General features: G+C 46.8%; 1 pseudogene; it reads right to left on the bottom strand.

The window, feature by feature from the left end:
* Nucleotides 1–13,240: 13,240 nt before the first annotated feature.
* Nucleotides 13,241–15,033, bottom strand: LOC147998535 (igE-binding protein pseudogene; annotated as a pseudogene).
* Between the last annotated feature and the right edge of the window lie 863 nt (nucleotides 15,034–15,896).

The raw sequence follows: 15,896 nt of genomic DNA, 5'->3' as shown, positions 1-15,896 counted from the left end.
TTGCATAACCAAGACCTTGCAATGTTTGAGATGAGGCCTGTACTGGCCGTCCACAGGGCCAATCTTTCTGAGATATTATACTTCTATCGGCCCCAAGAGTCCTAGGATCCTTTTACCATCTACCCTTAGCTCCATTACTGGGCATTGGTCTAAACCCAAGGCTAAAAATGTAAGGTCGGAGCCAGTGGAACCGAAACCCTTCTCTCCCCTCTCTCTAGACTGGGCTGCAAACCTTTCATGAAGGCTAGGTAAAAGTAATAGTTGGGCTATTCTGTCCCCAGGGGAAATGGCAGTAATCCCTTTTGGTGATTCTACCATGATCTTGACTACCCCGGTATAATCTCCTGGATGGACATGCAGTCCTTTTAAAGCTGTAGATGATCTCCCTATAAGTAACCCTACTGTGCCAGGCTCAAGAGGTCCTTTAAAATCATTTTCTACCAACTGGACCCCCATCCGAGGAGTTAGTACGAGTCTGGCGGTGGAGTGGAGATCCAGTCCTGCGGAGCCCTTAGTGGCTCTCCTTGGGCCCTCGGATGGCAAAGAGATGGCCATCTCTCGTGACTCTGTTCTATATACTGATTCTCGACTGCCCCATATATTTGTGGGCCCTGGGGTCATGGGACGCCGCTGTCCATTTTTTGGACATGCTCCACCAAAACCTGAGCTAAGAGGCTGCCCATTGATGTCTTTTACCGAGCGGCAATCATTATCCCAATGGTTCCCCTTTTTGCACTTGGGGCACAGCCCTGGTTGCCTTGGGCATTGGCCACTTCCTGTACTGACTAGACTTCTCCTTTCTGGACATTGCCTTTTTAGGTGACCCTGTTTACCACACTTAAAACACACCCCTGAGCTTCCTCCTTTTCTCTGCGTCATCTGCAGAACAGCAGCCGCAAGTCCAGCATTAGTCAAAGGTCCCCCTATTTCTCTACAGACCTTCATCCAAGCCTCAAGTCCCTGTTCTTGTAAGGAGTGATAGCGGCTCGACATTCCTTTGTGCACTGTTCATAGACCAATTGTTTAATCAAGGCATAACAGTATCGGCGTCTCCAAAAACTCTCCCCGCTGCTTTCACTAATCGGGCTACAAAGTCAGAGAATGGCTCCATAGGTCCTTGAAGGATCTTGGTGAGGTTTCCACTCACTTCTCCCTTATTAGGTAAGGATTTCCATGCCTTTGTTGCAACTTCATTAATCTGCATGTAAACCTGTCCTGGATACCCTGTCTGAGCATTGGCAAAGCGTCCCTGATCCAGGAGCATATCTATATCCCAGGCAGCCTGGCCTCCCCCTGCTGCCAAGTTAACAGCAGCCTGTTCATTAGCAAACTCAATAAGAAAAGCTTTCCAGTCCAAATACTGTCCCGGACTAAGACAGGCCCGAGCAAGGTTAGTCCAATCACTAGGAGTCATGCAAAAGCTGTGTAAGGCCTCAACCTGAGCTATGGTAAATGAGGCCGTAATACCATATGTCCTAACTGATTCTGCCAAGGACTTGATCACCTTAAAGTATAAAGGCTCATGATACCTTTGTCGATTAGCATCCACATAAACAGGATAGGCCAGATGTAGTTCTGTGCAGACTGCCTTCCACACTTCTGGGCAGAAGGTATGCCCCTGGCTTCTACTTCCCCCTTCTACAGGATTAAATGGAGGAGGAGCAGGTGGGAGTCGTCCAGGGGGTTCACCCTCCATTTTACACTTACTTCCCCTTTCCCTATGCTTTGCCTTTAAAGTCTGTCTTTTCACTTGTCTGTTCTCTGGTTAGATCTACTACAGAAAAACCTGACCCCCACACCCCCACTAGACTCACCTGGGTGATTTCATCAGCCACTGGCTGTGTCATATGGTCTATCTCAACGGTAGCTCCCCCTTACACCTGGTGGCCCAATTGACTCCTGACTTGGTAAATTGGTGGCTGGACTAGACACGAGGGATATCCCGACCCAGGAACCAGGGGAGGGACTACCTGAATACAAAGGAAAACACACAACCTCTCCAAAGCCCTGCGGTGGGAGTGACCTGGATGGGACAAGGGTTAGGATGCGGGTGCCCCCAGCTAAGGAGTGAACTTCATCTCTCACCAATTTATGCCCCTGTCCCACGAAATGGACGAAACGGGGCCTAGGCTCACAGGTGCGGAGAGGCTGAAGGCTACTTTTGTGGTAAATGGTATTGTGAAACCATGGGAGACATCTTTGGAAGCCGCACTCCTCATGGGACTTGATAACTGTGAAAAGGGGGTCCACAGACAAAGGGCTGATAAGCAGTCACTGTGGGGATGGAATAATCCTACAGGCACCTTCCCCTTTGGAGCTCGCACCTAAGACACTTGTGGGAGTCAACAACCCACAAGGACCTGGGAGGGGAAGGGACCCTGCCTTAACTTGTCCTACAACCCCCTTTCTATCCAGTTTACTGAGTTATGAAAAGGAGCCTAGTTGGGAAAAGGGAAATACTTGGGGAGTACGGTTGCACCAGTCTGGCTATGCTGATGGGCTTCTCCTCAACATCCTCCTGCGGATTGAGGCCCCGACTGCCTCCATTGGGCCCAACTATGTACTGGCCCCTCCATCTCTAGCCCCCAGAACAACAAAAGCCCGACACACATTGCCTGTTCCCAGGGTTCCACTCACAGAGGTGACAGAGAGTCTCCTCATCCATCGGGACCTCCAGATGATGGGACCCACTTCTGAACCTAATAGAAAGTCTTTCTTGGTCCTAAACTTTATTAGACCCACCTCCAGCAGCTCTTGCTGGCTCTGTTATGATACTGGTCAACCCTACTACCAAGGAATGGCTGTCATGACCTCTGTGAGTCAGACTGTCAAAGATGATGCCTGCGGAGGGAGGTCCTGGTCTGGCTTCTCTCCTCTTACAGCAGGTGTCAGGTCAAGGATTATATGTGGGCTCAGTGCCCCTCGAAAAACAGTTCCTGTGCAATCAAACTGATAGTACCCAAACCAATAGAGATGGATACCTAATGGGTCCTGAGGACGCCTGGTGGGCATGTTCCACTGGACTGACACCTGCGTGAGCCTAGAGGTTCTAAGCAGGATCCAGGGTTTCTGCGTCTTAATCAGGGTAGAGCCCCGGCTTTTGTACTCTGAGAACTCTGAATTCCTTGAAGAAATAGAAAACACTACAGAACTGCTATGGGGAAAAGAGAACCTATGACTGCCCTAACCCTGAGTGTCCTCACAGGGGACAGCCTGCGAGGATTGGGGACTGGAATCGCCGCCCTGGCCACCCAGTCTCATTATTACTCTTATCTGCACATGGCCATCGATATGGACATGCAGAGAATTGAGGACTCCATCTCCCACCTACAGAATTACTAACTTCCTTAGCAGAGGTGGTTCTCCAAAGTAAGAGGCCTAGATTTACTGTTTTTATAACAAGGAGGGCTATGAGAGCACTAGGAGAACAAGAATGTTGCTTGTACATAAATCCTTCAGGAATAGTAAGGGACACTATGGCCAAAATCCAAGAAGGGCGAGCCAAGAGAAACCGAGAAAGAGAGGCGACCCAGAGCTGGTTCCAATCCTGGTTTAGTTCTGCCCTGTGGTTAACCACCCTGATTTCTACCCTGATGGGACTATTAATTGTGTTGCTCTTGCTTTTCACCTTTGGACCCTGCCTTCTAAATCACCTGATATCTTTTGCTAAAGACAGCATAAGTACAGTGCAAGTAATGGTGCTTAGACAGCAACACCAGGCTGTCATGGCCAAAGAATCTGGGTGATTTTATGATGGAAACTCTCACAAGGAAAAGGGAGAAATTTGAGAGCTACTATTTTTCTACCAGCCTCAGACTGGCCCTGACAGCCAGAAGGGAGTGCCCCAGCCCCAGACAGGCCCTGCCAGCCAGGAGGGAGTGCAGCAGGAGGGAGTGTCTAGGGCAGTTCCAGAGGTCACCAAGAGCCATTCACAGGAATGTCTTAACATTGTCTAAAGGAATGCATTTCAAGGACCCTGGCATTGCCCTGGTTTGTAGCCACCTGAGGCTCACCAATGCTCCCATATGCCCAGTCTTTATCTCTGTAACCCAAACTTTATGAAATGTACCAATCTGTCCTTTACGCATTTCTCAGGGTCGCCTCTCCTCTCGAGGTAGGCAGGCCCCAGCTAGCTGGAAATAAAAAATATTCCTCATGCCTTTACAGCGGTCTCCAGTCTCATGTCTCGTTCATGGGAGTCTCTTGGGTTGAGTCTTAAACCACCTCTGTTTGTCCTTTGGACAGAATATTGTCTGGTGATGATACAAACAATTTCTGTCTAGTGGCTACCTTGCCACAATAAACAACCTCGCCTTCAGGTAAAGATGCCTGATTCCTCTTTGAAGGGGAATGGGGGAATCTGTCAGGACAGACACGTCTCATGGTCAAAAGGTCCTTAATAAGGAAATAGCATTCAATGTCATATTCTGTGGGTTTTTGAAGTTTTTGAAGACTATCTACTGAAGTATCTCTGAACTGTTAAACCTTAGCTACTCTTAGCCATTTCTATTAGAATAAATAAAAAACACATTGTTACAATTACATCAGAATCCAACATAACCCTGAGTTTACTATCTGGCCCTTAGCCTGTGCTAATCAGTCATCTTAAACAGTTTAAAGCAGCTAGTAGAAGGATTGAGTCTAAGCCTCATATCCTTAAATGAGTTGTATGGGCTCACTGCCTATCTAAGAGGACCAATATTAATTTCAATTTTTTCTCAATATACAAAGTTTATATCAATGAAAAACTTAACCTCTATCGATATATGAATTCTACACGAATGTAAAAAATTATAACATCAATTTGTATCAATTATAAATATTTCTATCAGTGAAGATTATGTCTACACAATGTTTGTTTAAGAATAAAATTAATGGGATTGGGGATTTAGCTCAGTGGTAGAGCGATTGCCTAGCAAGCGCAAGGCCCTGGGTTCAGTCCCCAACTCCGAAAAAAAGAAAAGGAAAAAAGAAAAGAATAAAATTAATAATCCATCCCACATGTTTCCTTCCTGTTCAAAATTATGACGATTGTCCAGTTATGCCTTAAAATTATAACCTATCTATAATTTATGAAATAATCATAGCCAGACATTCAAACCCAAGGGATCAGGATGAGGACTCTCCACAACTTCCTCCTGCTGAAAAAGGTGACAAGAAATTCTCTAAAGGGGTGCAGAGGGGAGGAAAATGAGGAAAACTTGTTAGACGTAAGAAGGCTAGCTTTAGCACCTGTTATACAGACTCTGCATATTTGAAAGGTCCAGAGCTTTACTGAAGTTCCCACCAGATCTGTGGGAAAGGTTGGATGAGGGAGATGACCTGGAATAGCAATAATCCTAAAACTGCTCTGGAAGGAAGTCTCTGGACAGCACAGGAAGCAGGGGGCTAAAGCAGCGGGTCAGTTCAGCATCTGAGCACATGAATCTTGTCAGAGCTGTCATTCTACAATCTATGAACCCCACAGCTAAAGTTTTAGACCCATTAAGATATTCTTATGGATAGGGTTCACAGGTCACTTAAGGAAGACATTTTGTTCTTTGTTTGAGCCCGTGAAAGACAGATGTCTTTTTCAAGAGTTAATTTTCTCAGTAACCAATTGTAATAAGTCTTCACTCATGGCCTGTGATGGATGGCATGATGAACCTTTGCCTGTCCTGTTGGGTTTTCTTGATCTTTCATGGGTTTCAGGGAGTCACACCTGTCATATCAGATCCATATCACTCTGGTAGGGATCCAGAGCCTGTCCTCCCTTCCTGTCACACAGTTGGAAACATTTCTTCTAAAATAACCTGTCCCTGGTTCAGTAACAGGAACACATTGAACAGTTAGCTTGATCTCTCTCCCAGAAGAGTATAATATAACCACCAAACGCATAACCATGCTCATTTTGATAAATAAAACAATTTCTTTAAAAACAGGGTTTTTCTGGGGAGTCCTGGCTGTACTGGAACTCTCTCTGTGCAGACTATGTTGGCCTCAAACTTAAACATTAAACTCTAGCTAGGGATTTAAGGCAGAAGCCACCACTGCCTATGCAAAGCCACATCTGGTTTTTGAATTTGAATTCCTGTATTTATCTATTTACTGTACACCCTGACCACACTTTATACTCCTAACTATACCCCACCTTCACACCCCACCAACCATCCCCCCTTTCTCCTCCTACCTTTCTCTTCAGAAGTGTAGAGGCCTCCCATGGGTATCAACAGGCCTTGGTAGCAAGTTGCAGTAAGTCTCCTTTTCCTATTGAGGCTACAACAGGCAGAGCAGTAGGATGTAGGGTCCCAAAAGCAGGCAGCAGAGACAGCTAGCCCATGCTCCTGCTGCAGAAGTCCCACATACAGACCAAGCTGCACAACTGTCACATGTTTGTCTAGGGTCAATCCTGCACATGATCCGTGGTTGGCTGATCAGTCTGTGTGAGCCCCTGTAGGTTCCTGTTAATTGATTCTGTGGGTCTCCTTATGGTCTCCTTAACCCTTGTGGCTCCTCCCATCCTTCCTCTCCATCATCTATGTGATTCTCTCGAGCTCAGCCTAACACTGAGCTGTGATCTCTACATCTGCTTCTGTCCTTTGCTGGGTGAGACCTCACTGATGAAGGTTATGCTGGGCTCCTGTCTGCCAGTACCGGAGAATATCATTCACAGGCCATCAATAATAGAAGGGTGGGCTCCTCTAAAGACATGGGTCTCAAGCTGGGACAGTCACTGGTTGGCTAGTCCCTCTAATGCCATTCCATCTTTACATCGTGTAGGCAGGACAAATTGTCTAAGATTCCTTACTCCATGTCTAAGGTGTTGTGGCTGGGTTGGTGTTCTAATCCCTTCACTGGAAGTCTTACCTTGTTATAGTAAGAGGCTGTTTCAGGTTTGATAACCCCTACTGCTAGGAATCTTAGCTAAGGTCAGTGTGAAAAAATCCTGAGTTGTTCTAATGCCCTTAATTTCTAGCTCATCCCAGAAATTTCCTTGTTCCCCGACCCCATTCCAGCTCTCCAATTCCCCTGCACACTCCTCCTCCTCTTCCCCTGCAAAGACCCCAGAGCTCTTCCTTCTCTCTGGACTTCATACCCCCACACATTTCCACCACACTCACCTCAACCTCCATTGTTCCTAAATCCACAGTGGCACCCCCACAGCTACCTGCAATGCAGCAGGGAGGCAGGTAGACCTTGGTCAGCCTGAGAACTCAATTAGGAGACAATGGGGTCCACATGAAATAATGTTGTGGTCCAGATGTTATACGACCATGAAACCAACTTTCCCATGATGCCATTTTTATTTTTAAAAATGGTCATAGAATGATAAAATAACTCTTTTGTAACAGTCAGCTGAAAGTCTCTATACCACTAGAAATACACATTAGTGTCTGCTTATATTTTATCACAACAGCTCACGTCTATCCGGTTGGACCCAAGGCAGCCATACAGACTATACAAATGAGAGAAAACCACTATGTTCCTATAAAACTTTATTAATAGATACTGAAAATTGATAAAATTTTTACACACCAGAATGTACAATTTGCTATTTTGCATGAAATGTAAACATTTAATCTAAAATCACATTAAATGTGAAAATACTTTACCCTCCCACATGGAGTCACATTGACGACTTAGGCAGTGATCCACACTATGGGAACAGAGTGTCCCTGACACGCTGGAGGAATGGAGTTTCTTTCCCCTCTTTGCCCTCCTCTTGTTCCTTCCCTTTCTCTCCCTCTTCTCCCTCCTGCCCCTCAGACACACAGGCCATGGAGTTGACAGTCATCGAGACATTTCCAGACTTAAGCTGGAAGTATGGAAGGAGAGTCCCAGAGAAGGAAGCCTCATGGAAGGAGAAAAGGTGGGACTTGTCACTCATGTTATAGAAGGAGATGTTCCTTTTGTCATAGTCCAAAAACACCCCCACACTCTGTGGAGCTTGCCTAATGGATAAGGAATCCCTCCCAGAGTCAACATAGGCCCAATACCCACTACTAGACTGCCCCACTGTCCAAAACCCCTTCTCTGGACTCTCAAAATAAAAGCCTTTCCTCTCTACACCTTCCCTACAGACCCCCAGAATCCATTTGCTGCCTTCTCCGTTTGTCAGCTTGACCTCCCAGTAATATCTTCCAGAAGAGATGCCTTTGGTGCCTAGCACACTGAAGAGGTCATCCAAGCACACAGTGGTGTCCGTCCGGGTCACTCTCATCCTATCCTGGGAGATGACAAGGGTGGGGTGGGCAGAGGCTGGATCCAGAGTGAAAGTCCGTGGAGAGAGAGTGACCAATCATGGGAGGTCCTGTCCAGTACGCTGAAAAAGCTACGGCTACCCCTCTCCCATCTCAAAACATCTTAACATCGTCTAGGGTATTAAGTCCCCCACATGAGAGCCTTGTGACTCAAACCCAGGTCTTGCAAGCAGAGGGAGGGAAGAAAAGTTCAAGTAGGGTGACAAGATAACAAGGCATTTAAAAGGAGACCAGCTTAGTAACTGCCACCTCTGCCATCCACACCACTGCAGCCATCGACACCTGGGAGACTACAGAGAAGAGGAGAGACCAGAGCCATGGGAAGCACAGGAGAAGTGTCCCTAAGGAACACAGAGTCACTCACAGGTCTGGAAGTGTTCTTTGCACCAATCTACAAGAGAAATACAGATTATGTGAGGGGGTTAAGAGATTACCCATTTATCTGGACAGCAACCGTCAGAAACACAGACTTTCTAGGCTTCTGAAGTAGGGGTTGTGGGGACAATCTCTCTCTCTCTCTCTCTCTCTCTCTCTCTCTCTCACACACACACACACACACACACACACACACAGGCAGATGGAAAAAGATATATACATAAAAACATACATACATACACACATAAACAGAGAGACAAAGAAAGATGTGAGACACACAAAAACACACATATACACACATAAATGCACACAAAAACAGAGAGACAGACAGAAATAAAACACACATATATACTGACACAGAGTGAGGGAGAGATGCACACATATAAACCCAGATACACATGCACACACACATACACACACACACACACACACACACACACACACACACACACACACACATACACACACACATCTGCTGTAGCACATCGGCAGTAACCGAGGCAGCAACTGCTGTCGTAGCAATAATGCCAACAATAATTGCAGAAATACCAAAATCTCTTTTTCCTCTAAATAAGGTCATGGTCCCCGGGGTATCAAAAGGGATCTGGATAAAGCGAGGCATGCGGCTAACTACTGCAATAGGGTATTGACTGGCATCCCAACACAGGGCATAAACGTCCCTTTTCGCACTTTCCTCCAAGTAGCATCGCCATGGGCGTAAGATCAGTGCAGCTACCATTAACGCCACAAACCATCCATTGATCAAAAGGATTATTATTGGACCGTCTAGGATCAATGGTGGTGAAGTTCACTCCGCCTCCCAAATTAGGGGAGAAGGAAAAAAGATTCTGGACTGCCCAGGCAGAGTCCTGGGACTGGCAACCAGTCCAAGGCAAAGTAAATTCTTCATCCTGGGTCCCTCTACAAAAGGGTGCCAACTTTGGTTGATGGAGAGGGCAGGTGGAGGAGTTAATGTAAGACCACCAACCATAGAGAACTGTGGTGTTAGCCACAATGTCCTCCTCACCAGTTCCCCATGTGGCCTCCCTTAACCAAGCAGAAGATTGATTACGCAACATAATGCAAGGGAGATCAAAAGATGTTTTGTTGAATATGCCAAAACAAAGGCTGCCCTTAAGGGGAATAGTCCTATTTTCTTTTAGTCGTTCAACCTGTGGATCCTCAGGTAAATAGGCCAACCCTAAATCCCTATTAGTGGTACATCACTGGCATCAGTAGTGAAAAGGTTGACATTATTCCCCATCGTAGCTCACCCTGCACCATTGCTGGCATCCATGGAAGAAGAGTGAGGAGGTGCAGGAGTCCCAGTCCCTTCTTGATCACTTGCTGTGATGCTCCACGTAAGTCGTCCTGGGATCCATATGGGATTTTCATTGTCCTGTGGAAAAACACAGACAGCTCCCCTGGATCTTATTAAAACAGGATCAGGGCCTTTCCATTCATTTGTTAATACATCCTTCCATTTGACTAATTCTTTTGTCCTCTTGGGCTCTGAGCAATGTCGCTCAGCCACTGTTTGTCCAGCTTCATCAAGATTTAAAAATTTAAGGTAAAAAGGGCCAGAGCAGTGGCCACTCAGGGTGTTGGGGGGAGTTCTGTCAGAATTCCCCCTTTTTGTTTAACTAAATATGACTTGACCGTCTGATGAGCTCGCTCTATGATTCCCTGTTCTTGAGGGTTGTAGGGCAGGCCCATCAGGTGGGTAACCTGCATCTGAGCACAAAACTGACAGAATTTTTGAGATGTGTAGGCGGGGCCATTGTCAGTTTTTACACATTTTGGCTTTCCCCAAGCACTCCATGCTTCAAGGCAGTGCTGAATGACATGTGTTGTTTTTTCTCCTGTAAGTGGGGTGGCATGTAGAATGCCAGAACATGTGTCTATAGATACATGCACATACTGTAATTTTCCAAAAGTAGAATTATGAATAACATCCATTTGCCAGATTTGCAATGGCTGTATTCCTCTCGGGTTGACCCCGATGTGAGGAACTGGGAGGAACTGGCAGCACTGTTGGCATTAGGTGACTATATCACGTGCCTCTTTTCTAGTTATAGAGAAGCGGCGGCGTAAAGTTTCTGAGGCGACATGGAAATTGCCATGAAAGGCGTTAGCGGCCTCTAGAGGAGAGGCCAGGGCCACAGCTATCATTTTTGTGGCTTTGTCAGCCAAATCATTCTCTGAACTCATTGGGCCAGGGAGTCCAGAATGGGCCCGTATATGAGTAATGTATACAGGGAATCTTCTATTTAATAGGATAATTTGGATTTTTCGGAAAATATCTGCCACCTTACTAGTGGTTTTAATTATACCAGCGGTTTCAAGAATACTAACAGCATTAACCACATAGGAGGAATCTGAAACAATATTTAGAGGAACCTGGAATTTTTCAATGACCTCCATGACCACTAGGCATTCTACCACTTGGGGTGAGGTTTCAAAATATTGTCGTGAGAATACTTGGGAGTTTACCACATATGCTCCCACCCCTGTTTTTGACCCATCCGTATACACTGTTATCCCCTCCTTTAATGGTCTGTGGGATGTGACGCGAGGGAAAACAACAGGTTGTGATCTTGCAAAACACAATAGGGGGTGTTTAGGATAATGATTATCTATCTTCCCTGTAAAGGATGTGAGCAGCACTGCCCAATCATCAGAGGTAGCGGCTAGAGTTTGGACCTGGTATGGTGTATATGGGATAATCAAGGATTGGGGTGGAGTTCCAAAATGACAGATGGCAGCTTTTAGGCCCTTAATAGCCAGATGTGCTACTGTGGCAGGATACAAATCAATAATCTTCACAGGGGAAGCATGTGGATGGATGCATAACAGTGGACCTTGTTGCCATAAAACTGCAGTGGGTAAATCCTTGGTATCTAGTACACAGAGTGAAAAAGGTAGAGACCAATCAATGCATTGCAATTGGGCCTGTTTTATGGCATCTTCTACTTTTAGTAAGGCCTTGGTTGCAGCGGGAGTTAGCACACGTGGGGAGGTGATGTGGCTGTCCCCTTCCAATATTTCAAACAAGGGTTTTAATTCCGCAGAAGGGATTTTCAAAAATGGTCTCAACCAGTTGATATCTCCCAAGAGCTTCTGAAAGTCATTGAGAATATGGAGGTGGTCTCTACAGATTTCCAGTTTCTGGGGTATAATCTTATCAGGGAAAATAATGGATCCTAGAAAATGACCTGTGTCAGCGATTTGGACCTTTTCTGTAGCAATATGTAAGTCCCATTGTTTAAGGGTTTTTTGTAAAAAGGAATAGGCTTGTTTGAGTAATTCTAAGTCTTTATGACACGTCAATATATCATCCATGTAATGGATTAACAGTAAATTTGGATAGGTCTCCCTGACTGGTTTGAGGGCTTCCTGAACATATAACTGACACATCGTAGGGCTGTTGGCCATGCCCTGAGGTAGGACCTTCCACTGGTATCTTTTATCAGGTTCAGTATGATTAATTGATGGGACAGTAAAACCAAACCTGGGCCTATCAGGGGGGTAAAGCAGAATAGAGAAAAAACAATCCTTGATATCTATTATTACCAAATTCCAATCTTTTTGTAGGGCCGAGAGTATAGGAAGGCCCCGCTGAATGGGTCCAAGGGATTCCATTTGATCGTTAATGCCCTCAAGTCATGGAGTAGTCGCCATTTTCCTGATTTTTTCCTTATTACAAAAATTGGGGTGTTCCAAGGAGAGGTGGAGGGCTCCAAATGTCTCAATCTTAATTGTTCATCCACCAGTCCTGTAGCTGCCTGTAATTTCTCAGAGGTTAATGGCCATTGGGGAACCCACACCGCGTCCTCGTCCTCCATGGTATGGGTCATGCTGCCCCAATGGCGCCTAGGAAAAACCCAGGCCTTGTTTATGGGGGTTGGCGATCGGTTCAATGGGCGTGAGACAACCCTGTTCTAATCGCCCTAGGCCTTTCCCTTCCTTATAGCCCATCCTTGACATCATGTGGGCCACTTGTGGGGGGTATTCATTAGATAAGGTCAGTCCCATGGTCTGTATAACATCCCTCCCCCAAAGATTAACAGGTAGGGGAAGTACATAAGGAATAAATTGTCCCTGTCGGCCATCGGCAGTTATCCAAGTTAGAGTGGCAAAGCTGATCATAGGGCACGACTGGTAGCCTAATCCTTGTAGCGAGTGAGAAGATTTTGTGGTAGGCCATGATTGAGGCCACCATTTTGAGGAAATTATACTTTTATCAGCCCCAGTATCCAGTATGCCTTCGAATTTCTTTCCATTAATTTCTAAGCTCAATTTTGGGTGGTTGTTAAGGTGAACCACCAAATATGCAGAATCATGACCAGTGGACTCCATGGGCCCCTTGGTATCCTGTATCGTGGCCTGGGAGCACGGAAGGAGTAATAACTGTGCTATTCTATCTCCTTTACTTATGGAAAAAACCCCATCGGGACTTGAACAAAGAATCTGAACATCAAGAGAGTGCTGAGCTTCAACAAGGCCTGTATGGACTATCAGGCCTTGTAGGGAGAGAGATCCTCTCCCAAGGACAAGGCCTATGGTTCCCGGGGGTAGAGGCCCCACAGTCTGAGCAGGAATTGGCTGAATGCCCATCTGGGGCATTAGAAAGAAGTCGGAGGCGGCACACAGGTCCAATTTTGTGTCGCCTCTTGGGGGACCTCCTCTGCCGGGGTCGTGGCCCTGTGAAAGCGGTTCCCATATCTTTGAGGGCCCTGGGACCGGGGGCCCACCAGCCCGTTTTTTGACATCTCATTAGGCCGAGTCTCCAAAGGAGGGAGTAGTTTGCCTTTAATATCTCTCACTGGTCGGCACTGGTCAGCCCTATGGTAGCCTTTGCCACATCGGACACAGAGGGTTGCAGACCCCTTGTCTCCTTTTGTCATCCTGCAGTCTCTTTTTAGATGGCCTGTTTTCCCACATTGAAAGCATGATCTTTTATCTGTCCCTTTAACGGGGCGTCGCTGGGAGTGGAGAATGGCGGCCGCCAGGCCTGCGTTAGTAACGGGCCCTCCAACTTCCCTGCAGACTCTAAGCCAATCCTGTAACCCTTTATTTCTTCGGGGGGCTATGGCTGCTCGGCACTCCTGGGTGGCTTGCTCAAAAACGAGCTGTTCTATAAGCGGTGCTGCTTGTTCAGGATCGCCAAAGATTCGTCCTGCAGCCTCTGTCATTCTAGCTACAAAATCTGAGAAAGGTTCCTGGGGTCCCTGAATGATTTTTGTAAGTTGATTATCGATCCCTCCTCTCCTGGAGAGTGCCTTCCAGGCTCTAATAGCCGTGCTGGAGACCTGAGCATAGGCGCCCCAGTGGTAAGCAGACTGATCAGCTGCAAAGCGGCCCTGTCCTGTTAAGAGTTTGAAAGTCCATTCCTGTTGCTCAGGTGTTAAGGCCATAGCATTCGCTCTGGCCTGTGTTTGGGCTGCCTCATACCAGAGCGCTTTCCATTCCATGTATTGGCCCATGCTGGCAAGGGCCGCCTTAGCAATCATCTGCCAATCAGCTGGTGTCAATGCCGTCATGGCCAACCTGTCGAGTTGTGTTAGAGTAAAGTTGGCCGTGACTCCATACTTTCTAACTGATTCTAATTCCTTAATCTGATTATATTCAACAGGGGCATGGACCTGTCCTCCCTCCGGAGTCTCAAAGACAGGAAATGTCATACTCAGCTTTCTTCTCACCCTCTCAGGGACTAGCGAGAAGGCGCGTGAGCGTGTCTCATATGGAGGGGGCGCCGTTGGTGGCGGCCACGCTAGAAGCTTTCTATTACTTCCCCTACGTTCATCGGGGTAATATCTTTCCTCCTCATATTTAGCTGCTTCCTCATCTAGCTCGACCTCCTCCTCTGAGTCTAAGGTTTTATTTTCAGAGATTTCAGAACTGTCGAGGTTCAGCACTTCTAGCTCTTTCACAGGGTATAGGCTGGCTCCCCCTCCTGGTTTATGTGTAGAGGAGGAAGTGCTGGAATCTGAAAATTTCAATGCTCCCTTGTCCGCGGACTTACCGGGAGGGCCTTTTTTTTTCTTAGGACGTCCTTTTTCTTACGCACACCCAACCTCTCACTACGTTCGGTTTCTGACATGCTGTCCTGGACTACCTCGAGAGTGGCCTGTCCTTCTACTACTGCTGCCTTACACGTTTCATCCTTTAAACAATTCTTAACCAGCTTCCATATAGCTTTGGTCCCTAGGGGCAGATCCTCTTCTGCCAATTTTCTGTCAAGGTCCTTTCCAAGTTTGTTCCATGAGGCAATTGTAAACGAGCCTGAACAGGCAAACCAAGGAGCCACCCTCTCCACCTCCTTCACAAAGTGTTTAAGTGTTCTTCCTCCAATTTTGATGTCCCTCTGCTTTAACACTGTTTCCAAGGCCGTGACCACAGACTGTGAAGATCCCATGATGGGCCAGGAACACCGGCGGCTTATCTACGTCCGTCTGACAAGGCGTGAGGTGAAAGGGTAGAGACAGACACGCTGCTCTCTTATGTACGGGAGTCTTACATGCGCCATCCTGGAAGTGCCGCTTATCTATGTCGGCCTTATCGCATCCTTGCTCCTCAACAGTCAAAATTGAAGGTAAAAGGGAGCTGCGCGAAGCTCACTTATTTACGAGAGACTGAGATGCGCCTTCAGCTGCTGTCACGTACTCTTATAGATCAAAAGATGTTTTATCAGCGAAAATGGTGAAGAAAGAGTAGGGTGGCTCCGAGGACAAATACTATAGCCTCAAAAAATCCTTCCTAAGGTGGTGACAACCCCAGACCAAAGTCCAAGAGAGGCATGCCTCAATGAATGTACCTGCCTGCAGTTCTGAATCCTCCTTGTCGCCAAGGGGTCTCTGAAGGTGCTGACGATGGCGAGGTCTTTCCCGGGTTTTCGGCACCAGTTGTCCCACGCTATGTCTCGCCAGCAAGAACGACGCGGCACACACAGGATCCTTCTGCAGAAAAGCTTTAATGCGTCTTGAGAGGGAGAGCATAAGCTTACAATGCGGAGACCCTGAGTGAGGAATAACCGTCCCTTATATAGGAAACTATCCTTGCCTAGGACGTGTCACTCTCTGACTGGTCGCTGCCAATTATGCCAGATGACCTACCAAAGCGTACGTGTCCCTTTGAGTAGGGAAGTTACCAGGCGCCTGCATATTGCCCTTTTTACTAGGTGCGTCCTGCCAGATGCTGGCACCATCTTGTAACGGAGAATGTGAGGGCAGCTCCTCACAGCGGGTCCTGAGGCAACACACAAACAGACCCTCTTGCCCA

Source organism: Rattus norvegicus, chromosome 20 (genome assembly GCF_021556685.1).
Source record: "Rattus norvegicus strain SHRSP/BbbUtx chromosome 20, alternate assembly SHRSP_T2T, whole genome shotgun sequence".
NCBI classification, from domain to species: Eukaryota; Metazoa; Chordata; class Mammalia; order Rodentia; family Muridae; genus Rattus; species Rattus norvegicus.
This window is presented reverse-complemented; position numbering and strand designations above follow the sequence as displayed.